The 14,106-nt window shown below is 38.7% G+C and overlaps 1 protein-coding gene across 7 annotated transcripts in view; it reads left to right on the top strand.

Annotated features, from left to right (window-relative positions):
* Positions 1-2,549: 2,549 nt before the first annotated feature.
* The window catches only part of USP54 (ubiquitin specific peptidase 54), a 119,099-nt gene continuing 107,542 nt past the window's right edge, over positions 2,550-14,106 (top strand). The window contains exon 1 of one of the 7 annotated variants that reach the window (XM_019745795.3): positions 2,550-2,697. The gene's annotated coding sequence lies outside the window, so the exon portion shown is untranslated. Of the gene's footprint in view, positions 2,698-2,929; positions 3,065-3,106; positions 3,344-3,443; positions 3,937-6,967; positions 7,110-14,106 lie in introns of those variants that run through there. The other 6 variants (XM_019745799.3, XM_019745793.3, XM_019745798.3 and 3 more) reach the window with 6 other exon arrangements.

Below are 14,106 nucleotides of genomic sequence, written 5' to 3'. Positions count from 1 at the left end.
AAAACACTATTCAAACTGTGGTCCACGGACTGGCAGCAGCATTATCTTCTGGGAGTTTGGTTAAAAGTACAAACTCAAGAATCTGTGGCTTATTAAGCTCTCCAGGTGATTCTTATGCATTGGTAAAATTTGAGAAACACTACATCAGAATTGCCCCACTGAGAGGGGAGGGAACCGGAATATTTAGCCACCAAATCCCATCTCTCATTGGTTGTGTATTGTTACCAGGAATGTTAACTCTGTTGGCAATTCTAGACAAAGGTGTTTGAGGTAGGAAGCTATGGGCTTGTGCAGGATCTGTCTACCAAAGTTGTAGTGAACTCTGAGGTAGGCTGAGGGAATATGGTTAGGGCACAGATAGGATCTGGATAAGGCTTCATAGCGTTCATCTGATTCTCATGTTTAAAAGTCTATGAGCCCTCCCAAAAAGTTATGGACTATATTTCTTAAACAAATGTTTATTGAGTGCCTACTGTATACCAGGTACTTACGAGGTCAGGCATCAGAGGTACAAAGGCTAGTAACAACCCGTGACAAAGAGATTTCACAGTCAATCATAAAATACTTATTAAATGCATACTCTTAAAGTTGGGATTAAAAACAAGAAGTCCAGGGCCGGCCCGGTGGCTCAGGCGGTTAGAGCTCCGTGCTCCTAACTCCGAAGGCTGCCGGTACGATTCCCACATGGGCCAGTGGGCTCTCAACCACAAGGCTGCCAGTTCAATTCCTCGAGTCCCGCAAGGGATGGTGGGCTGTGCCCCCTGCAACTAGCAACGGCAACTGGACCTGGAGCTGAGCTGCGCCCTCCCACAACTAAGGCTGAAAGGACAACAACTTGAAGCTGAACAGCACCCTCCACAACTAAGATTGAAAGGACAACTTGACTTAGGAAAAAGAAAGAAAGAAAGAAAAAAAAAGTCCTGGAAGTACACACTGTTCCCTAATAAAGTCCTGTTCCCCTTCCCCAATAAAACCTTTAAAAAAAAAAACCAAAAAAAAAAACCCAAAACAAAACAAGAAGTCCAGCATCTGCTAGTCAACAGCTCTGAAAACCTACAAACTTAAGTTTTTCCAAACTCACAATGTCTGAAATCTTAAATGTAACGAAAAATCATGATGCAAGCTCATTAATTTACAGGAAGCCCAGGTTGGTTGTGAAATTATTTTCTTAGTATAAAAGTCTACTTGAGAGTCAAATTATTATCAGAAGATGCAATGGTGGTTTAATGCATTAAAGTGCGTACTTGCACAGGATCTAACCAGAAATCCAGTCAAATCCTCAAGCTTTGCTCTCTCTTTGCCTGGACATTATTCTTGAGTTAAAACATCCTTTCTTCAGGCCATCTTTTATTGTTACTTGCCTAGCCTCTGTAGCCATCTGAGTTAGGAACTTTAAGGGTTTCTTTTACATAAACCACATGCCTATTATACTGTGCCCCTAACCTCACCCAGATAGCTCATTCCCTCTTCTAGGGTTCAGAGCTTTGCGGGCCAATACTGTAGTCACTAGACACACGTGGCTTTTAGGCTTTTAAAATGAGCCTAGTCAGAATTGAGATGCTCTGTGTATAGAAACACTGGATTTTGAAGACTTAGTATGAAAAAATATCTCATCAATAACTTAAAGACATTGATTACATATTGAAATGGTATTTTAGGTTAAAAATTAACTAAAATTTCCTATTTCTTTTAAGAAATGTGGATACTCGAAATTTTAAATTGCTTAATGCGGTTTGCAGTATATTTCTACTGGACAGCAGTGGTCTAGACTATGAGAGCTATTCAGGGGCTGTGAGAGAATGAAATAAATTCTCCATTTATTATTTCTGTTCCTTTATTTGTTCCCCTCTGTTTTATTGTTCCTTGATGACCGGCCGTTAAGTCTACCTTCTGTTCTAGATGTTACTCAGTCTGCATTTATAGTTGTCTGAGGGCAGAGACAGCAAGCCCTGCAACTTAAATGTTGACAGAGTCACTAAGTCACAAGGATGTGTCCACAGGGCAGCAAGCGCCAAGTTCAAACCACACACCAATGCGATCCCCTTCCGCATCCCAACACCTGTGCCTGATTTAAAAGACAAACTTGTGTTGCCTATTTGAGTCGGGCTAACTGACGGGGGGGTGTGGCACCAGCGGAGAAACATAAACGTTTCTGTGAAGTCCAATACCATTTGCAAACCACGGTAGGGGAAAAATGTATGAAAACTTCCTGAAGGAAGGTAATGAGGACACGGGAAGGTCAATTTCTGTCTTGCTTCATCCCTACTCCGCATGCAGAAGGAAAATGCCGGGAAAACGGGAACTTCAGCTAAAGGCGACATTGCTCTAAGTTGGAGGCACTTGGGCAAAGAGCAGGCCACATCCCTAGTTATTCCAGCGTGGGGTCCACTACCCTAACATCCCCAGCTCAGACTGTCCCGGCTGCACTAGTTCCCGACTCTCCGGCCGGCTCCACATTCTACCTCGCTCTCGCCCACCTCTAGACCTTCCCAGGCCACCCCTGAAACGCCCTGCAGCCGCCATTTTATCTAATGCTATCGCGAGACACTCAGCCGTCGGGAGCCTGACTCATGTTTGTACTTTCTTGCGAGACGTTCTCCTGGGTTGTTCTCGCGGAGGAAAGTGTCGCGAGAGCTGGTTGCCTTGGCTCCCTGTAGCTATAGCAGCCGCGGCGGCAAGGATGCGGCGGCAAGAGCGGTGAGTGCGACACACTCAGGGGGGCGGGGCTGGAGGGAACGGGGTGCAGGGGGAGCGCCCAGGGAGGGGGAGGGGAGGGTCGGGTCACGGGGGGAATGGGCGCGAGTGTGACGTGTAGGGAAGGACCCAGGTCTAGTGGGTATAGGGACTGGGCGCCGGTCTGCACTGGGGCACGCGGGGAGGGGTGCAGCTGCTGGGAGGTCTAGGGGGAGGGACGGGGTGGAGCAGGGTTCAAGGGGCAGGGGCCAGAGCGTGGAAGCCTCTGTGTGTGTGTGTGTGTGTGTGTGTGTGTGTGTGTGTTGGGAGGGAGAGGGTTACCGGGACTCAGAAACGGTTAAAGAGACCGGACTACATCGAGGAATAAGTGGTAAGAAATGGGGTACAGCTAGGAGAAGGCTATGTTGAATGGGAGCACAGAGGTTGGGCCCGGTTTGCTTTGCACTGGTGGGGATGCGTGTGCGTGTGTGTGCGTGTGTCAGACCTTCGCAGCTCCCGGGGGCCCCGCCTGAGGCTAGTCCGGGACTTGAGGCGCGCCAGGACCTGCGTCCTAAAGGGCTTGGCGGGAACGGTGGCGTCCCGGACCTTCGCCTCCCGTCCCTCCCAAAGAAATCCCCCACGGACTTTGAGATATGAAAGGAGGTTCCTGGTGAGCTAGTATTAGTTGGGAAGGTTCTTTCGGTGGAGAGACTGAGTGGGATCATGAATGATTGCTGTTCTAAGATAAAGTGGGGGTGGGCGCGGGAGAGAACTGTTTGAGAGGAAAAAAAACCCTCAGATGTGCTTCCTCTGGAGCGTATTGAGTTGGAGGAAGGGGGTGTGTGCTGAGATCACGTTTCTTGCCAGATTCATTCAATTGTAGAATTCCTTTACAGTATATTTCGGAAATTATATATGCAGTGTAAAATCAGCTTAGATGATACAGTGAAAGAACGTGCAGTACGACACTTAAACCTTCCACGAATGTAACTTACAAACTAAGAAAAGTGTTTTTATTGCAGCAGCAGCAGCCGCAGATTGAACACTAGGGATAGTTTTAGTTACTTGAATGTAAAACCTAGTGTTCCCAAAGTGTGCCTGTTTAGATTATTTGCCTTTTAAGAAATGGATTAGGTTTTATTTTAGGAGACCAAGCAAGTTTTGAATATCTGTCAACCTGGAAATAAAAGGAGTCTCCCAGGAGTTAAAATCACCAGAGGGCAAAGCGTTTAGTCTGAGACTCAAGGACTGTTCTGGAGACAGGTTTGGACTACTTTGCTTGTTAAAATCTTATTTCTAGGGAAAACAGTGGTTTCAATTCAGGCATAAAAATAATTTATCCATTTCGATCTACAGATAACAGCTTTCTGATAATTTTTCTCACTACCTTTTATAAGTATAAATGTGCAAGGGATAACCTCTCTTTGATTATGTAACTGGATTTTTCCGTGTTGAGGTTCACAAATTCATTAATTCGAATAATGGCTTTTAAATTTTTCTAGAGCTAGCCTTGATGTGGTTAGTCTTTGAACCTATTTATCTGATATGTTTTAGACTAAAACTTTTCATTTGTAATGTTAATAGCTAAACTTTAAAGTGCTTTTTTTGAGGCAAGATTTATGTGGTAGAGTCCAAAAGATTTCTGCATGAATCCATTAACGAGCTTTACTGAGTTCCTGTTATGTGTAGAGTACTGTGTGTAAGGCATTGCAGGGGGAAAAGATTAATTAATTCATTTATCCATTCATCAAACATTTATTGAGACCTATTTTGTGTCTGATTACTAAGCTTTCAGGATACAAATACAAGTAAGCCTTGCTCTCTGCCTTGAAATTGCTCAGACCCTAGGAAAGGAGAGTAATAGAGAAACAAATGAGCACACAATATATGAACACACGTTTATGAAACAAGGTTCTGTCCCTGAGCAGCTTACTATGTTTATAGTATAGTAGTTGACTATGCTGTATCAGTAAAACACATACTACATTTCTCAGAAGAGATGAAAGTTAGAATAGAAACTTGGGGCTCAAATTCTCGGGTAAGTTCATAATTTAATATTTTTTTTTTTTTTAGTATTCAAAATAAATATCACTAAGCATCTTAAATCAATAATAATAATAATAATAATAATGATTATAAGCACAATAGCTAACATTTGTTGGGTGATTATTAATGTTCCAGGCACATTATCTCATTTTATTTTCACAGCACCCTGCTCTTCAGCTGCTACTAATACTTCAATGTTAAAAATAAGAAAACTGAAGATTAAAAAATTAAAAAGTTGCCAAAGATTACAGAGCTGGTAAATGTCAGATTAGGGAGTTAGAAATATACGTGATTGGAAAAACCTAAGCAAGATTCCTTTCTTTTGCAGAAAGGGAGCCTTGGGATATGGGGAGGAGGGCAGAGATTGGAGGTGGAATTGGACAGAAGACCAGAATTCAATCTCTGTCTTTATTCATAGATTTTCCTCTATCAAACATTTACACGCATATGGGGAATTAATTTCAATATTATCATGATGCTAAATATGAAATTTATATTGTACAGAGAATTGAGTAAATTGCCATATTCATGTTGGATATAATTGTACAGGGAGCTATGTTTGGGAAAATAGTTGTAATAAGCAGTTGTTAACATTTATAAGCTTCCAGAAAATGATCATTTTAACCGTGGAAATGGTTATCTATATTCATACCGTGTTTCCCTAAAAGTAAGACCTAGCCAGACCATCAGCTCTAACGCGTCTTTTGGAGCAAAAATTAATATAAGACCCGGTCTTATGTTAGATAAGACCCGGTATAAGACTGGGTCTTATATTAATTTTTGCTCCAAAAGACGCGTTAGAGTTGATGGTCCGGCTAGGTCTTATTTTTGGGGAAACACAGTATATATGGCAAATGTTAATTACAGTGGACTTTAAAGGATTAAGTCAAATATTTTTTATCCTGCAATTTTTTTGTATTGAGAAAAATATATACATATTACATGTATTTATATATTTACTTTCAGATTTTTTAAAGCTCTATATTTCAGACTCCAAAATCTGATTATCTGGTTGAAATTCAAATTTTATATCTTAGTACATGGTTTCTTTAAAAATCTGAGAAGGAAAAATATCATCAGTGTAGTGTTGATACTTAGTTCTAGACTTACTTAGTTGAATGCTTAAAAGTCAACCAGTCTAGTCCATCCTTTTATACTGAGGAAACTAAAGCCTAGAGAACTTTTAAATGACTTGCCCAAAGTCATACAGCTACAATGTCCCAGGTATTCTGATTTCCAATTCAGTGTTCCTTCTACCGTACCACATTGCCAAATTATACTTAATAATTGCTATACATTAAAGATAATTGAGAGTTTTAGATGCTCTCAGCTAATTTTAGGAAACCAGTTATATCAGGAGGCTATAGATGACAGAACAAACTAATTACTTGTTTCCCTTATACTGTACTTACACTTATACTTAGGATAAATGCATTCAGATAACTTATTCAAATGCTTCCAACATTTGGTTTGTTATATCACTGTTTTCATTTTTTTCTGTGCCCAGCTGTGGTGCTGGCCCATTTTAATAAATGATTAGTGTCTTTAAAAAATGGAGGTGTACAACTATGTTGTAATACACGGTATTCTTAAGAAATACATGTAAATTTGATGGTGAGTCCGTGATGCAGTTTTTTTTTTTCATTGAGTTGAGTTTCTGCAGCAGCCCCTCATCTGTATAGATTTTAGATGGAATAGCATGTGGGTGTGAATGAGATTCTTGTGTTTTCTAACACCTTTTAACTAAGTGAGCCGGGTGCTTACTTTTTTTATGTGAGTTATTTATTTATTTATTTATTTTTATTTTATTGGGGAAAGGGAACAGGACTTCATTGGGGAACAGTGTGTACTTCCAAGACTTTTTTCTTTTTTTCCAAGTCAAGTTGTTGTCCTTTCAATCCTAGTTGTGGAGGGTGCTGTTCAGCTTCAAGTTGTTGTCCTTTCAGTCTTAGCTGTGGAGGGTGCAGCTCAGCTCCACATCCAGTTGCTTTTGCTAGTTGCAGGGGGCGCAGCCCACCATCTCTTGCAGGAGTCGAACCGGCAACCTTGTGGTTGAGAGCCCGTGCTCCAACCAACTGAGCCATACGGGAGGCAGCTCAGCTCAAGGTGCTGTGCTCAATCCTAGTTGCAGGGGGCGGGGCCCACCATCCCTTGCGGGACTTGAGGAGTTGAACCGGCAACCTTGTGGTTGAGAGCCTACTGGCCCATGTGGGAATCGAACTGGCAGCCTTCGGAGTTAGGAGCATGGAGCTCCAACCGCCTGAACCACCGGGCCGGCCCTATGTGAGTTATTTTTGAGGCATTGAGACATTTTTCCAAAAAAGGTTTAGAGCAAGAGAATGAGATGAGAGGAAGAGCCCTGAGGACTAAGAATGGAACTTCTACTCTAGGTGGGTTGAAAACTGAAAGAGCAGTTTATGATATGTGAGGAGGATAATAGTCTAAAAGCATTCTTTAACTCTTCATCCTCAGGAGAGCTTGAAGTTCTTTTCTTCTGCTTTGATACACATACCCTCTGGAAAGGTTCTATCCATTTACACTCCTACTGGGATGAGTGGGGAAAAGTATTAATTTCCTAGTGCTTAAATTAGCAACAGTAAATAGAGACTCAAGGAACAAACCAAAAACAATTTACATGGTAGGTGAAAAGTAATATCTTATTTTAAATTTCCATTTCTTTGATTGCCTGTAAAGTTGAACAATTTGTCATATTATTTTTCTTGACTGGCTGTTTTGTCTTTTTAAAAGCACTTAAAATTTTTAATAAATATTTAAATTGTATACTTAAAATACTTTAAAGAGAACAAAGAATACAGTCTTTCAGAAATATAATGCTGTATCTATATAGGCTAAGGAATATAGATTGCCCTTCCAGAAATATCTTGTTTGGTGGTTTTTCTTCCAGTCCTTTTTGTGTGTGTTTATACTTTATATATCTATTTATAGTTTTTTTTTTTTAATAGATTTTTTTTTTGGGGGGGAAGGGGAACATGACTTTATTGGGGAACAGTGTGTACTTCCAGGACTTCTTTTTTCCAAGTCAAGTTGTTGTCCTTTCAATCTTAGTTGTGGAGGGTGCTGTTCATCTTCAAGTTGTTGTCCTTTCAGTCTTAGTTGTGGAGGGCGCAGCTCAGCTCCAGGTCCAGTTGCCGTTGCTAGTTGCAGGGGGCACAGCCCACCATCCCTTGTGGGAGTCGAACCGGCAACCTTGTGGTTGAGAGGACGCACTACAACCAACTGAGCCATCCGGCAGCTCAGCGGCAGCTCAGCGGCAGCTCAGCGGCAGCTCAGCTCAAGGTGCCATGTTCAATCTTAGTTGCAGGGGGCGCTGCCCACCATCCCTTGCGGGAATTGAGGAATTGAACTGGCAACCTTGTGGTTGAGAGCCCACTGGCCCATGTGGGAATCAAACCGGCAACCTTCGGAGTTAGGAGCATGGAGCATGGAGCTCTAACCGCCTGAGCCACCGGGCCGGCCCTATTTATAGTTTTTTTAAATCAGTGGAATGATAATGTATTTTTTCTGCAGCTCTTTTTTTAAAAACTTAGCAGTATACCTTTGAGAGATCTCATCCTGTCAGTACACACTTTTTAATAGCTGATTGTATTTCAGTTTGAATTACTGTAATTTATTTAACTGTTCCTTTATCCATGGACATTTAAGTTGTCCCAGATTTTTGCAATTACCAACAACACTAAAATGAAAATCCCTTATTGTCTCTTGTGTACATGTTCTAGACTGCCTTTTAGAGTAGGTGCCCAGAATTGTTGCTTAAAAGGTATGCGTGCTTTCAGTTTTGAAAGATACTGCCAATCTGCCCTTTATATAGTCTGTACCATTCTGCATTCCACCAGCAGTTTATGAAAGTGCCTATATCTTTACATACTTGCCAACACTTGATGTTGTCAATCTTGTACATTTTTGCTACGTAATATAACGGGCAAAAAATTTTGTTTTAATTTTTAGTTTCCAGATTGCTTATTTTTAAAATAATTTTAAAGATTTTCAATTAACAGTTGACATATATTATTAGTTTCAGGTGTACAACATAGTAATTAGACATTTATATAACTTACGAAGTGATCACCCTGGTAAGTCTGGTACCCATCTGACACCACATATAGTTATTATAATATTGATTATATTCCCTATGCTATACTTCCCATCCCCGTGACTATTTTTATACCATATTTCCCCAAAAATAAGACCTAGCCGGACAATCAGCTCTAATGTGTCTTTTGGAGCAAAAATTAATATATGACCTGGTCTTATTTTAAACTATAAGATTGGGTTTCCCCGAAAGTAAGACGTAGCTGGACAATCAGCTCTCATGTGTATTTTGGAGCAAAAATTAATATAGACCCGGTCTTATGTTAGATAAGACCTGGTATGAGACCGGGTCTTATGTTAATTTTTGCTCCAAAAGATGCATTAGAGCTGATTGTCCAGCTAGGTCTTACTTTCGGGGAAACACGGTAACTGGCAATTTGTACTTTTTAATCTCTTCCCCTTTTTCACCTATCCCCCTTTCCAGTTTACTCATGAGTTTGAGCATCTTTTTATGTGTTTATTGGCTGTTTATGTTTCTGTGAAATTGCTTGTTCTGTTCTTGGTCTGTTTTTTAACTGGGTGTTTTCTTTTACCTATTGATTAACAAGAACTTTTTATATGTATGCGGACACAATTCTGTACTTTTTATATATATTGCACATATTTTTCTAGTGTGTTACATTATTTATAGTGTCTATTGATGTACTAAAATTTTTGTATTTCATAGTTATATCTTTTTCTAATGGCTTCTAGATTTTGGGGCTTAAGAAAGCTTTTCCGATCCCCAAATTATGAAAATATTCTGTGTTTTTTGGTAATACTTTGCAGCTAAAAAATATTTAGCTCTTTAATCAATCTTGAATTTATTTTTGTGTGTTTTGTGAGGTACCTTTTTCTCCAAACATGCAATTAACCCAACCCTATTTATTGAGTATCCTATCCCTGTCTTCACTGATGTGAAATCTTATCTTCATCATGCTCTAAAATGTCATATATACATATGTATGTGTGTTGGTTTCTCACTTTCTTTTCAGTTGATCTGTTTATTTCTGGGCCAATACCACCCAGTTTAATTGTTGTCGACCTATATAGAGTATGTTTCAAGGTTAGGTTTCCTCTCAGTCTTAGAATATACTCAAGAACAGTTTTTTCTTTCTTTCTTTCAGTAATGGACTTTCAGGTTTCATTACAAACAAAGATTCTTTTGTGATTGTAATGGGATTGATCACAATTAGACAGATTACTTACTTTATGGGAGCATTTATATTTTTATAATATTGATATGATACTTCCCATTTATAGACAGGATATTCTCTATTTAGGTTAAAAAAATCCTTCAGCAAAGTTTACAGTTCTTTTCATATTGGTCTTGTACATGTTTAATTTCTAGGTATTTTATAGTTATTTAAAGTTATAGCAATTGGGATCTTTCACCTCAAGACATTTCAAAATTTGGTTATTACTGGCATATAGGACAGTTATTGATTCTTCTCTGTTGATCCTGAATTGGATTACCTTATATTCTTTTATTAAATATGATTTTTCATTTGGTTCTTTTGGATTTTCAAGATAATCACATTTTCTAGCTGTTCATGTCTTTGCCAATTTTCGTTTTATTTTCTTATTTTGACGTGTTTTAAAGCTATAGTAAAAATATTAATCCTTTGTCATATACTTGCAATGTTTTTAGTTTACTGTTTGTTTTTATGGGAAACCTCTTGACCACCAGTGGGTAAAACACTAGAATGTGCATTGTAATGTTTTGATGTTGCCTTAACAGTTAGAAAGTTCTAAGAAGGTTAGAATTCTTTAAACCAAATCTGGTGAATAAAACTATGAATTAAAATGATGGGAAAAATACCACTTCTGGGTACAAATTAGATTTGACTATAAAATTCAGGAACTCATTTAATATTATTATAGTGATGTGACATTTGAGTTAAACGAGTTGAATTTTTTTTTTTTTTTAACGAGTTGAATTTAAAGTTGGGGAGACAATAGCTGAATAAAATTGATCAGGTTGAAAATCCACAATAGAATATATAAATAATAATTGTATCAGGTATTTAATCATGTATATAGAAGAAACTGGTTTTTCCTCATTATTGTTATGCTTGGGGGAAAACATAATTCTTTAGAAGCAATGTCCCCTCACAGCTCTCTTCTGAAGGGAAATCCTGACATGTGGACATTTATGAGTTTAGCATTGAGAGGGAGGTGGACACTGGGATAAAACAAAACTTGGGTTCCATTTCAATTGTCAGTTATTAGCATTGTGATCTTCAGCTCATTAAGTGACATCCCCCTCTGTAAAATAGGGTGCTCAAAAATGGTAGTTATTAATTTTCAGACTATGGTATATAACATCAAATAGTATTATCTGCTCAAAATTGATACTGCCGAAAGCTCCGTTACATGGTGTAAATATTTGATGAAAAAGAAGGCATGCTGTAACTAAAAGGGTCTGAATTCATGTGTTTGCTGCTGAACCACCAATAACACAGATCCAGTCAGATCAGGGGTTAGGAGAACCAATAACCTAGTGTGGGGGCTAAAAAATATGTAATACTTTCCCTCCCATCTTCTGAGTACTTCTAGCTGGGCTAACAATCAAATTAACGGGGACAGATTAACAGGAGAAAATCAAATTTTAATACATGCCTGTGGGGAATTCACATAAGCATAAAAATTCCAAAGACAGAAAATTGGGTATATATGACATTTTGGACAAAGTCGAAAAGGAGCGAATGGGGTCTTAGATTTCAAAAGTGAGAATGGGCCATGTACAGGTAGTTGAGGAAGAGTGGAACATTGGCAGGTACATTTTTGCTAGGTACCTGAGAAACAATGGGACTCCGGGTATCAAGCTCACAGGCCCCTGCCTAAAGCCCTCCTATTTACTATACATAATTCTGCTCAGGCCAAGGTGAACATCCTGATTTCCCTCCTGAAGCAGGTTTTTCTATCTGAATCTCTTGGGCTGGAAACGGGGGAGGGTCAAAGGTTCTTTCTGAGTTTCTTGTTTTTTAATAACCAGCTTACAATCAATATCCCAAAAGGCAAAACTTTTGGTGCCCTTCACTATATAGCATCTCTTCTGCCTTCTCCTTACAGCTTTAACTATCCTTTTAATTACATGGTATGAATAGAACACATTTTATTTATCCATTCAACAGTTGATAGACGTTTGGGTTGTTTCCACTTTGTGGTTATTATGGGTGAGGCAGATGAGGTGCTGAGCCCACCAAATGAGGATGCTAAGGGGTATGTGAGTGCAGAATTTAAAGAGGCGCTTACCCTCATGTTGACCCTGAGAATGAGAGCCTCCTTACATTTTGTACCTGGGAGCCTCAAGTATCCTACCATAGTCCTGGCCGGGGATGACGCTCTCCTTCAGCTTCACTGAATACCAGCCACTTTTAAAAACTGAATAAAAAATTACACTTCGCTCTTTGTCACTTTCCTGTTCAACAGCGTTCAGTGGTCTAACATTAACTATCAAAGACTGACCTGTGATTCTAGCTCTTTTTCTAGTTAGAGTCTCACTGTCTCATCCTTCCAGCCGGTCTAAACCACTTTCTGTTCCCTAAACAAATCGAAAGGTTTCCTGTTTTCATGACTTTGCCCATGCCATTTTTTCACCTGGAACGGATGCGCTGACCAAAATCTGTTTTTTGTTGTTGTTTTTTTTTATTAGAAATCTGTTGGTGGTGCATTGATCAAGATGAAGCAACTGTTTGAACCAAGGGCACTAATCTTGTTCAGACTCTAGTTCCCACATATTAGAAGTCATCTCTAGATCACAGATATTTTCCGGGGAAACTAGTGAGTAACTTCCTAACTAGGTTTCTTACTCAGAGTGCTAAAAGACAGAAGTGTCCCTATCAGGACAAATTCTGTAGCTATTGGTTCAAACTTGTTTTTCCTACAATTTCTTCAAAGTGCTCAACTGTGGCCAAGCAGAGCCCGAGGGGATTACTGACATTATGCAACTGATTCGTTTGTGCCAACCTCTGAGATAAAGCCATGTAAAGTAGAAGCCATTAAAAAGAAAAACAAGTCATAGTAATGCATGTACATTGTTTAAAAGTGAAATAGTATTTTAAGGCTTTTAAGGAAAAACATCTTTCTTTTGCCCTACTTTTCCTTGGGTACTGCTGAGTTTTGTTCTTCAGAGCACTTTTATTTAATTTTTTTTCCAATTAGTTAACATTCAGTATTATTTTATATTAGTTTATGTCAGTATTATTTTATATTAGTTCAATTAGTTAACATTCAGTATTATTTTATATTAGTTTCAGATGTACAGCATAGTGGTTAGACATTTATATAATTTACGAAGTGATCCCCCAGTGATCTTTAGAGCACTTTTAAATGTTGCCTTTTTTTTTTGGTATTTACCTCTGTATATATTTCTAAATGATATACTTAAAATGCTATTTCCTATACCCCCATATACATACACAATTTCTCTCTCAATGTATGTATAATACATTTTTGTTTGTTTGTTAAATCAGTTGTGGTAAGCAGAATAATGTGCTCCCCCACCCCAATCTGTTCACATTCTAATCCTTGGGACCTGTGAGTATGTTCCCTTACATGGCAAAAGGCAATTAAAGTTGCATATGGAATAAAGGTTGCTAAATCAGATTATTTTAAAATAGGGAGATTATCCTGGATTATCCAGATGCGTTCAATGTAATTAAAAGTATTGTTAAAAGTGGAGGAGGGAGGCAGAAGAGATGCTATATAAGGACTCAATCTCTGTGGTTGGTTTTGAATGTGTAAGAAAAAGTACTATGATCAGAGGCATGCAGGCGTCCTTTTGAATTTGAAAAAGGGAAGGAAAAAGATTCTCCCATAGAATTTCCAGAAGGGAACGAATGCAACCTTACCACCACCATGATTTCAGCTCAATGAGATTATGTTGGACTTCTATAGAAGTATAAGACAAAAAACCTGTTTTGTTTTAAGCCACTAAATTTGTGGTAGTTTGTTACTACAACAATAGAAAACTAATACATCAGTATTTCATTGTTATGGTTTTGTAAATATTGTTCATAGCTAAGCCATGTAGTAATACATTTCCTTTCTTAGACAATTTTTTTTCCTAGTGTTAGTAACTGCTTTTTGTTTTGTTTTGTTTTGTTTAGTGTTTTGGAAAGTTATTAGTAAATTTTTTTTCTAGCTGAAGGCTAGAAAAAGTGTCAAGACTAGGTTTGAATGTCAGCTAAGTCTCTGGTTATAGGCAAGTTACCTGTATCCACATTTTTTAAAATTAAAATTTTTATTGAGATAATTGTAGATTCACATGCACTTGTAAGAAATAATACAGAG

The sequence above is a fragment of the Rhinolophus sinicus genome, chromosome 15 (assembly GCF_057876585.1).
Source record: "Rhinolophus sinicus isolate RSI-liver-muscle chromosome 15, RSI-T2T, whole genome shotgun sequence".
Taxonomy (NCBI): Eukaryota; Metazoa; Chordata; class Mammalia; order Chiroptera; family Rhinolophidae; genus Rhinolophus; species Rhinolophus sinicus.
This window is presented reverse-complemented; position numbering and strand designations above follow the sequence as displayed.